Below are 10,959 nucleotides of genomic sequence, written 5' to 3'. Positions count from 1 at the left end.
GTCGCAGCGGAAACGGCGCGCTGGTTGCCATGGCAGCAGCCGAAGGCTGGAGCGTCTCGGGCTCTAGAGGGGCGGGGCTGAGATGCGAGAAAGAAGGCGGGGATTTCCAGGGCCTGGAATGGCTAAGGGCTTATTTCCTGGCCTCGCGGGCCTCCTTCCCGCGCCCGCTGGGTGTGAACGGGGCCGAGCCACCTTGGCCTACGGGGACTCCCTTTGCCAGCCTGAGATTAAAAATCTGTAAAATGGCGATACAGCCCTAGCTCGCTGGGTAGGTAGTTGTAAGGAACAGCGTGAGACGGTAGAGGGGCCGGGACACATTGCCTGCAAGTGGGAGTAATGAAGGTCAAGACTGTCTCCTGATACTACTTGGCAATGAGAAAGAATGGAATCTTGCCATCTGCGACAAGGTGGCTGGAACTGGAAGGCGTAATGCTAAGGGAAATAAGTCAGAGAAAGGCGGATACATGTTTTCACTCATATGTGGAATTTTAGAAACGTCCCAGAAGACCGGGGCGGGGGGGGGGGGGGGGGGGGGGCGGGGAATAGCTACAGAGAGGGAGGCAAACCTTAAGAGATTCTTAAATACGGAGAATAAACTGAGGGTTGATGGGGGGGGGGGAGGAAGGGAGGTGTAAATGGATGATGGGCATTAAAGAGGGCACTTGTTGGGAGGAGCACTGGGTGTTGTACGTAAGCGATGAACCATGGGAATCTACTCCGGAAACCAAGAGCACCCTGTATAGCGTATAGCTAACTTGACAATAAATTATGTTTAGAAAAAAAAGAAAAAAAGACTGCCTCCTGTATCTTGAGAGTCCTTTAGTGTAAGCACCGTCGTGGGCGCAGAGCAGCTGCCTTCCACAGAAGCTTGAGAGAGTGCAGGAGTGAATGGGCCAACACTTAGAGGTCCCAAGTATGCCCTCCAGGAGACCTCCCCAAGCTCTTCCTCTCCAGCCAGTTGTTAAATACACTCACCCATTCACTGATCTAATAAAAATGTACTGGTTGCCTACCCTGTGCTAGGCTCAAGGGATGCAATGAACACACAGGCTCCGGAGTTTCCATCTCAGCTCTGCCACGTCCAGCTGTGGGCCTCAGGCAAAGTCACCCACACCTCTGGGAGCCTGTTGCCTCTTCTGCAAAATGGTTGAGGATCTATGCGTTAAAATACGTAAGCAGCTCCAACGGTACCTGCGACGCTGTAGGTATTTAGGAAGTGTTCGCTGTTAATTTTTGCATACGTTCTTTCTCACTCTCTCTCCTCCATATGATGAAAAGATTCAAGAGGCACTTAGAGTACACAAAGTGCACCTGACTTGTGGTCAGAGGTTTGGGTCTAACTTCCCGTCCTTGTTATGAATGGAAGAAGAGCCTACAGAAAGCCAATTAACTGCCAGCTTCATGAGAACGGGCTCTGGGACTTCATGGTCTCTGTGTCCCCACTGACCTGTAGCGTCACTGTGCCTGACACATGATACGCACTCAGGAAATAAATTAGAAAGTGAGGTGGTAAGGGGCACCCAGGTAGCCCAGTCGGTGAGGAGTCTGACTCTTGATTTCAGTTCAGGTCATGATCTCATGGTTGGTGAGGTCGAACCCTTTATTGGGCTCTGTGCTGACAGCGTGGAGCCTGCTGGGGATTCTCTTCCCCTCTGCCCCTCCCCCACATGTGCTTTAAAAAAAAAAAAAAAAAAGAGGGGCGCCTGGGTAGCTCAATCGGTTAAGCGTCTGACTCAATTTCACCTCCGGTCATAACCTCACAGTTCATGGGTTCAAGTCCTGCGTCAGGCTCCACTCTGACAGCATGGAACCTGCTTGGGATTCTTTCTGCCCCTATCCTGCTCATGCTCTCTCGCGCTCTAAAAATAAATACATACATACATAAACTTAAAAAAGAAAAAAACAAGAGTGAAGTTTTAGTACAAGAGAAGGGGGTGGGGGATGGGGGGTGGTGAGAGTCTAACAGACTAAAAGTTCCACCAGGCAGCAGAGGGAGGAAAAACAGGGAGACAAGATAGACTGTTTTGAGCCTGGGCCCGGAAATGTGTATGCGTCTGTTTACAGGCCAAAGCCAAAGGTAAAAGTAAGCTTGTGTTCCGCATAGAACGTGTTTGTGTGACAGGCATTTCTGCCCAGAGCCACAAGTACACAATGGTGGGGGGCTTAGTTGGCTCACGTTCCTCGCGTTCCTCGGGATCAGAACTGGCCCCTCTGTTCCTGACGCCCAGAGGGATGAACTTCCCTCATCGCCTTGAGCCAGACCAAGCTGGCCCCCTAGAAGGGCCCAGGGAGGGAAGAGATCTATGCGGAATGGCATCCTCCTAAGATTGGGAGATGGGATAAGAGAAACAGAACAAAAGCCAGCTTGCTCAGGACTGCCCTTCGGCAAACTTAATGACAGACCGTAGATCACAAGTGGGTAGTGTGTATCTTGCCCTGGAGGGAATAGTTAGTTGGAAGCCTCACCTCAGGGGAGGATACTCTGCCCCGGGGGGGGGGGGGGGGGGGGGGGGGGGGGGCCTCCATCGGGACTCCTACCTGGCTGTATGGAGGGGTAGGGAAGGGGGAGGGGGCTTCCCCAGCCAGAAGGTTGGATGATGTGCGTACCCGATTGGATGTATTAACCCTTCTCTGATCTTCTCTATACTCCTTTCTGTGTTTACTCTAGTTGCTTATTTCTGTATATTCCCTTTCCCCCATACTTGATCAAGCTTTCTGCCACGAAACCAAGAGTGGCTGTCGTGAATTACTATATTCAGAAGAGCCCGGCTTCTCCGTAGCTACCTCTGTAGGTTTCCAGCCAACTTTATTGAGCTGCCGTCACTCTGACCGCAGGGGAGTGATGCTCGTAGATTGGCTTTACCAAATGGACCCTGCCATGTGGCTTCCGTGGACTGTGGCGGAGCCACTAAGAGCACAGGCTCTCTGATCACATGATCAGAGTGTGCCTCCTCCCCCCCCCCCCGCGCCCCCCCCCCCCAGCGGGACAAGTGGACGTCACTTACCGCATTGATAGGATGCCCTGAGAAGATCTGTGATGTTCCTGCCAAAGACGCGTCACTGGAATGGAATCGGGACACCTAAGACGAACCCAAGTAACGAGACGTTCTACAAAGCACCTGGCCTGTGATCATGCAAAGTGCCTGGGTCGTGAAAACCAGAGCAAGCCCCTGGCACTGCTCCAGACTGAAGGGTAGGTCTAAAGAGGTGTGGCAGCTCAATGCAACCTGAGACTCTGCACTGGACCGTGTTTTGCCATAAAGGAAGTTACGGGGTCAACTGGCAAAATGTGAATGGGGTCTGAGGTTTCCATGGTCGTGATGTGTTGGTGTTCATTTTCTGATTTTGACAGTTGTCCTGTGGTTACACTGGAAAATGTCCTTGCTTGTTGGAGATACTAAAGTATTGGGGGAGTGATAGGGCATTCAAGTAGGGAGCTTCATCTCGCTTATTAAGGGGGACAGAAAGTCCTCTCTATACTTAGGATTTTTAAAATTTTCTTATTTAAACAAATTTTAACACTTTTTTTTTTTTTACTATTATTGTTTTTTTAATTTATTTATTTTGAGAGAGAGAGAGAGCACAGGAGAGGGGCAGAGAGAGAGGAGAGAGAGAATCTCGGGCAGGCTCCGTGCTGGCAGCACAGAGCCCAACGTGGGGCTTGAACTCACGAACCGTGAGATCATGACCCGAGCCGAAACCAAGAGTCAGACACTTAGCCAACTGAGCCACCCGGGGAACCCCTAGAGTTTCTTTTTAAATAGAACTACCGGAGTAAAACTTCAAGGATCCAAATCGCTTTGCTGCTTCCTAGATGTGGGACGGGGGAAGATAGCTTCGCCTCGCTGCACCTCAGTTTTCCCATCTGCAAAATGGGCACAATGATGGTAGTGCACTAAAAGGGTTGTCTTCAGGACCAACAGAGGAGGGTGGCTGGTTAATGCACACGAAGCCGCTGGCCTTCGTAAGAGTAGCAAAAGCTTGGCAAATGGTTATGCCTATTTTCATTTGAAAGACCCAACCTCACCCCTGGGCCTGGGAGGCCCCCCGTTTTTCAGGATTCCTGAGTTCAAATGCCCGGTCTCCAGAACAGCGAGGGGAGAGGCAACCAGAGGTTTAGATTGATGATTTCGTGCCAGCACATCACGGTCTCCAGCCACCGCCCACAAAAACCCCTGCTTTGGGCCTCAGGGACGCCCGGGCCCGTGTCTACATTCCCCACGAGGCGCTCAGAAAGGGCGCCATCCTGGAAGGGGTGGCGGGGCCCTCGACACTCGTCAGAGGAAGCCGCGGAAGAGGCCGTGCCCCGAGGGGCGTGCGCAGACCGCTCAACGAGTTCAAGGACAGAACCAGCCGCGAGACCCGGGAGTCCAGACGTCCGGATGGGTGCGCGCCCCCCTGTGCCCTGCCTGGGGCCCCCACACCATTTCTGCCCACGTCCTCGAGCTGATCAGTGGAGAGTGACTGCAAAGAGCAGACTCTCTGCCTACATCGTCTCCTGGGTTCCCCAAACCTGCCCGATAGTTTCTGTTACCTGAGTCCACGCTTGCCGTCACCACCCCCCCCCCCCCCCCCCCTGCACACAGCCTATGCTCAGCGCTCTCTCCGCATTGCCTTCGAAAGATTTGGGGGCCAAAAAAAAAAAAGTCCTTCCTCAGCGACAACTTTAAATAGGTTGGTTCCATAGAAACAATCTGCAAGCGACATTTCAAGGCTGATGTATTTAAAGTCTAGCACAAGTTCCTTTTCTAGGACGGTGACATTCTACAGTCGCCTGTGGCTTATTCTTAGTTCGACTTTGGTCACAAAAATATACAGCGTGCCCTGCGCTGGGGAGAATTGGAAAGCCAGATGAGCTGTGATTAGCAAACCTGGGCTCCCTTTAGATGTTTTGCCCAGATGGTTGGTCCCTTGGTTCCCTTTCAAGAGTTTGTGAAGACTCTTTTCTCACACAGAGAGCTGGGACATGAGGTGACGCAGGCCTGGGCGCTCTCTGTAAAGCGAGCACCCTCGCAAGCACGCAGGGAAGGGGAGGAACCGCAGCCTTCATCAGTCATTCATTCATTCATTCCTTCATCCACTAGCTCGTTCACTCATTCACAGATGTCTCACAAGCTCCCAGGGATTTCTTATCGCGGCATATTTCCTATTGCGGCGTGACCCAAGTCCCTCTACACTTAGCGGCTTGGAACAACAGTGAATATTATCTCACGCCATTTCTTTGGGTAGGAATTCAAGGGTAGCCCAGCTGCCTGGTAGTGACTTGGGATCTCTCTTGGGGTTGCAGTCAAGCTGGGACATCTTGCTTGGCTTGACATCCCGGGGCTTGACCACGGCTGGGGGATCCACTCACCCGGCTGGCAGGAGGCCTTGGGGAACTTGCCACGTGAACTTCCACCTGTGGCTGCTGAGTGTCCTCATGACATAGCGACCAGACGCCCCCGGAATGAGTGACTGAGAACAAGGTGGCTGCCACGACATATTTTATCACGGAGCTGGAAGTCACCCACCGCCATTTCCCTAGTGCTGGTTACACGTCCAGCCCTACTTAGGGCTGCCAGATTTAGCAAATAAAAATACAGGATTCCAAGGGGTCCCCCGGGGGGCTCCGTGGGTTAAGCATCGGACTCTCGATTTCGGCTCAGGTCATGATCTCACGTTTCGTGATTTTGAGCTGTCAGCGTGGAGTCTGCTTGGGATTCTCTCTCTCTCTCTCTCTCTCTCTCTCTCTCTCTCAATAAATTAACAACAAAAAATACAGGATTCCCAGTTTTGAATTTGGATTTCACATAAACAACAAATAAGTTTTTAGTAGAAGTATGTCCCATGAAATACTGTAAAATACTGAAAATTTATTGTTTTACCTGAAATTCAAATTTGTTCCTACACTCATACAGTCTACAGTCTAGTAAGACCAGTTTGAATCAAACCACCAGGCCAATCAATGCAAACCTCTTCGCTATGAGCAAGCTCTTCAGAGGGAAGGGTTGGAGCTTGGGACGGGGCTGATGTTCTCACTAGAAGAGCCACTTTTATGTTTCTTTTTTAAAAAATATTTATTTAGGGGCGCCTGGGTGGCTCAGTCGGTTGAGCGTCCGACTTCAGCTCAGGTCATGATCTCACAGCTTGTGAGTTCGAGCCCCGCGTCAGGCTCCGTGCTGACCGCTCAGAGCCTGGAGCCTGCTTCAGAGCCTGGAGCCTGCTTCAGATTCTGTGTCTCCCTCTCTCTCTGCCCCTCCACCACTCATGATGTCTGTCTCTCCCAAAAACTAAACATAAAAAAACTTAAAAATATTGGGGCACCTGGGTGGCTCAGTCGGTTGAGCGTCCAACTTCAGCTCAGGTCATGATCTCGCAGCTTGTGAGTTCGAGCCCCGCGTCGGGCTCTGTGCTGACAGCTCGGAGCCTGGAGCCTCTTTCAGATTCGTCTCCCTCTCTCTCTGTCCCAACCCACTCGCATTCCGTCTCTGTCTCTCTCAAAAATAAATAAACATTAAAAATATATATATTTTAAAAATACTTATTAGTTTTTGGGGAGAGCGCAAGTGAGGGAGGGGCAGGGAGAGGGAGACAGAGGATCCAAAGTGGGCTCTGCGCTGACAGGATGCCAGCACAGAGCCCGACGTGGGGCTCGAACTCACGAACCGCGAGATCATGACCTGAGCCGAGGTTGGACGCTCAACCGACTGAGCCACCCAGGCGCCCCCATTTTTACATTTCTTAGATTAAGCTTTTGCATATGATTTTGTGCGTGCGTGTGTGTGTGTGTGTGGAGCGGGGGGAGCATATGGAAGGTTCTGCCACTGAAAGGAAACGAAACTCTGAAAATACACACACACACACATACACACACACACAATGGTGGAAGTGGAACAAGGTCTGTGGTCTGCAATCTAGTTCACAGCACTGCATAGGACTGTTCGTTTCTTGGTTTTGATAGTACCCTCCCACCGGTACAAGATGTCAACATCAGGAGGTGGGGGGGGACCCTGCCAAGAAGCCACCGAAGGACCCTTGGTAGTCGGTACCTTCGCAACTTCATGAGAGTTTATCGTTCTTTCAAAAGAAAACAGTCCATCAGCAACCCGTGGAAAACACCAGCTGTTACAATGGAAATGAGGTCACGTCAGAACAATGAGGACTTGTGGACGGATTTAAGTTGGTGTAGGGCGCTTGGTCAAGAGCCAGCCCCGGGGGGGAGGGGGGGGTGGCCTGAGAGGGCTTTCACCCAAAGGAATGGGCTTTCTTTGTTAACTGTCCTGAAAAGTGCTCCTTTAGAAGAGAGAATGCAGGCGGGGGGCGAGAGATGTCTTCCTGGTTCCAGGCCCAGCTTTGGGTTTCGGGGAGGCGTGGAGAAGCTCCATCAGTGGGAAGAATTGTCCAGGCTCCCAAGGCAGAAGCTGGGCAAACCAAAAAGCCTGGGTTTCTTAATGACGAGGCCTTTTGCGGGGGGCAGAATCACTGGGATTTAAACAGTAAAGGAAAGATATGTCATTCTTCTGCAGCCTAATGGAAGAAGGGGAACATTCTGTCCACATCACATTTTACCAAAGAGAAATTTCACCATCTGATGAGGTCGTATGTTCTTTGACGCCCCTGCAGGTGAGGCTGATACATTAGTTTTGATGAGGACGGTGGCCAGCTGTATTTTCCCAAGAGGCCACAATTGTATCTCTCGCCGCGTGGTGACCTTGCCACTCCAGCACCAAGAGGAGGGATTTCTCTATTCCTTTGAATGGGGGACAACCCTCCAACTATGACAAACGGAGCGGAAGTGACCCTGGGGCGGCACATCCCTGCAGTGATTGGCTGTTCTTTCTGCAACACCTACATCGGGGAAGCCAGCCACCACGTAAGAAGCCTGGGTGTCCTGGGGCGCCTGGGTGGCTCAGTTGGTGAAGCGTCTGACTCTTGGTTTCAGCTCAGGTCATGATCTCACGGTTTTGTGAGTTGGAGCCCCGCATGGGGCTCTGCGCTGACGGTGCAAGAGCCTGCTTGGGATTCTCTCTCTCCCTCTGCCCCTCCCCCTATCATGCTGTTTCTAGAAAGAAAGAAAGAAAGAAAGAAAGAAAGAAAGAAAGAAAGAAGAGAGAAAGAAAGAAAGAAAGAAAAGAAAGGAAAGAGAAAGAGAGAGAAAGAAAGAAAAGAAAGAAAGGAAGGAAGGAAAGAAAGAGAGATACAGAAAGGAAAGAAGGAAAGAGAGAGAGAAAGGAAAGAAAGGAAGGAAGGAAGGAAAGAGAGAGAGAGAAAGAAAGGAAGGAAGGAAAGAGAGAGAGAGAAAGAAAGGAAGAGAGAAAGAAAGAAAAGAAAGGAAAGAGAAAGAGAGAAAGAAAGAAAAGAAAGAAAGGAAGGAAGGAAAGAAAAAAGAGATAAAGAAAGGAAAGAAGGAAAGAGAGAGAAAGAAAGAAAGAAAAGAAAGGAAAGAAAGAAAGGAAGGAAGGAAGGAAGGAAAGAGAGATAAAGAAAGGAAATAAGAGAGAGAGAGAAAGGAAAGAAAGGAAGGAAGGAAGGAAAGAAGGGGAGAGAGAAAGAAAGAAAGGAAAGAAAGGAAGGAAGGAAACAAGGAAAGAAAGAAAAAAGAAAGGAAAGAGAAATAGAGAAAGAAAAGAAAGGAAGGAGAGAAAGAAAGGAAGAAAGGAAAGAAAGAAAAAAGAAAGAGAAAGAAAGAAAAGAAAGGAAGGAAGGAAAGAAAGAGATAAAGAAAGAAGGAAAGAGAGAGAAGAAAGAAAGAAAGAAAGAAAGGAAGGAAGAAAGAAAGAAAAGAAAGAGATAAAGAAAGGAAAGAGAGAGAGAGAAAGAAAGGAAAGAAAGAAAAGAAGGAAGGAAAGAAGGGGAGAGAGAGAGAAAGAAAGGAAGGAAGGAGAGAGAGGGAGAGAAAGAAAGAGAGAGAGATCTGGCTGTCCTGAGATCACTGTGTCGCGAGGAAGCCCAGGCCAGCCATGTGGACAGGCTACACGATAGAGAAGCCCCTAAAAGCCTCTCCACGCTCCAGCCCCCGCCCCGGGCCCACGCACCAGACACGTGAACGAAGAAGCCTTCGGCCGACAGCGGTACCCTCCGCCCCCCGACTGCGGGAAGCAGCCAGCTCTACTGCAGCTGACTTCCACTTCCGGGACCGTCAGATTTCACAATAAGCCGCTGTAAGTCACGGAGCGTGGGGCCGGCTGGTTTTGCAGCCGACAGGTGCCCGGGGCCAATGAACGAGGCTGGGTGTGTCCCGCGACCCGGGGAGCGGCGACCGGGAGCTTCCCCGGTTCAAAGCACCATCGGCTGTCCCTCTACCACGGTTCCAAGACCGGGAGAGGTAAGAGTTGCCTCGCGCTACGGGCTCACCACCCGGCCCCCCTCCCCCCACCGCTGCCTACAACCACCACCGGCCTCTCCCGAGAAACCCATGAAGTTTTGACTTCCCCATTTTGTAGATGAAGAAAGGAAGGCCGAAGCCACACAGCCAGTGATGTGGGGGACACAGGCAGAAGGCAACAGCAGATAGAACTAAATTTCCTTACAACCTGCAGCCCACTGACACATATTTGAGGCTCCCTACTGTCTTACTGCTAAAGCTTCGCTAGAGGGAAAACCACCCGAGTTTGACAATAGCTAGGCCTCCGGCATCCTGTGCACATGAAAATCTCTCTGGAAACTTCCCCTGAAAGTTTCCCCCAACTCCATGGTATATAAGCAGTCTCTCCTCAGGGTCCTGGGGCAGCTCTTCCTGCCCAAGGGTCCTGTCCCCCTGCTTCGATAAAAATCACCTTCTTGCACCAAAGACGTCTCCAAGAATTCTTTCTTGGCCGTCGGCTCCGGACCCCACAAACCCCACTATCACCCCCAAAACCTCATCAGGCCAGTAAGGGGGCCTGACTCCCCAAAATCTGCGCTCCAAACCACTGTGAGCCATTGCCTGCCCAAAGCCTGGAAGGCAAGGGAGTGTGGATAGAATACCTTCACCCTTAATAAGGTATGAAACTGCTCTGGGCCCAGCCGGTCCCTCAGCATCTGCGGGCCGTGCAGCAAAGGCCTAACTCAGCGGGCTTGTACGTGCCGAAGAAAAGACTGGCCCTTGAGCAGCTTTTGAGAGGTTATCTCTCAGCCCTTGGAATATCCTAATAAAAGTTGTCTTTCCCTAGCAGAGACTCTGGGCCACAGCAGGTACGACCCAATGGGATCTGTGGGGGAGCCTGGGAGCACGCTGTATCATTTGACGACTGCAGGGGCTGGAGACGGGGTCACTAAGGTCAGTCAGATGGGTGCCCCATGCCTACGGCTGATGCCCAATAAAAATGCTGCGCACCATGCTCAGGCGAGCTTTCCTGGCCGGCCATACTTAATACACCGTGTGCACACCGTGGCTGGTAGATTTGAGCCCCGTCCGTAAGCCTCCACCGGGTGAGTGTAACTAGAAGCTCACTCCTGGTCTCTCTGTGCCTGTCCTGCCTACTTTTTTCCTTTGCAGATTTTAATCCGCATCTTTTCGCCATAATCAGCTGTGACTGGGGCGCCTGGGTGGCTCAGTCGGTTAAGCGTCTGACTTCGGCTCAGGTCACGATCTCACCGTTCGTGAGTTCGAGCCCCGTGTCGGGCTCCGTGCCGACAGCTCAGAGCCTGGAGCCTGCTTCGGGTTCGGTGTCTCCCTCTCTCTCTGCCCCTCCCCCTGCTTGCACTCTGTCTCTGTCTCTCTCAAAAATAAACATTAAGGGGAAAAAAAAGTTAAAAAAAACAAAACCCTGTGACTGTGGGTCTCCCAGCTAATCTGGGAGTCCCTCTAGCAAATCACCGATCCTGAGTGGCCTCGGGGGACCCAACCCAGGAGCTCCGCTGTGCCTTGCTGAGCCCCCAAGATGGGAGCCTTGTTCGCCGGTCATCAATCCACCTGCCAAAATCTGAAATGGGGAAAAAAAAAAACCCACCCAAAAAACAAAAACATCTGTTCGCTCTGTAAAGTAAGGCACAGACAAA

Source organism: Leopardus geoffroyi, chromosome D3, assembly GCF_018350155.1.
Source record: "Leopardus geoffroyi isolate Oge1 chromosome D3, O.geoffroyi_Oge1_pat1.0, whole genome shotgun sequence".
Classification (NCBI taxonomy): domain Eukaryota; kingdom Metazoa; phylum Chordata; class Mammalia; order Carnivora; family Felidae; genus Leopardus; species Leopardus geoffroyi.
This window is presented reverse-complemented; position numbering follows the sequence as displayed.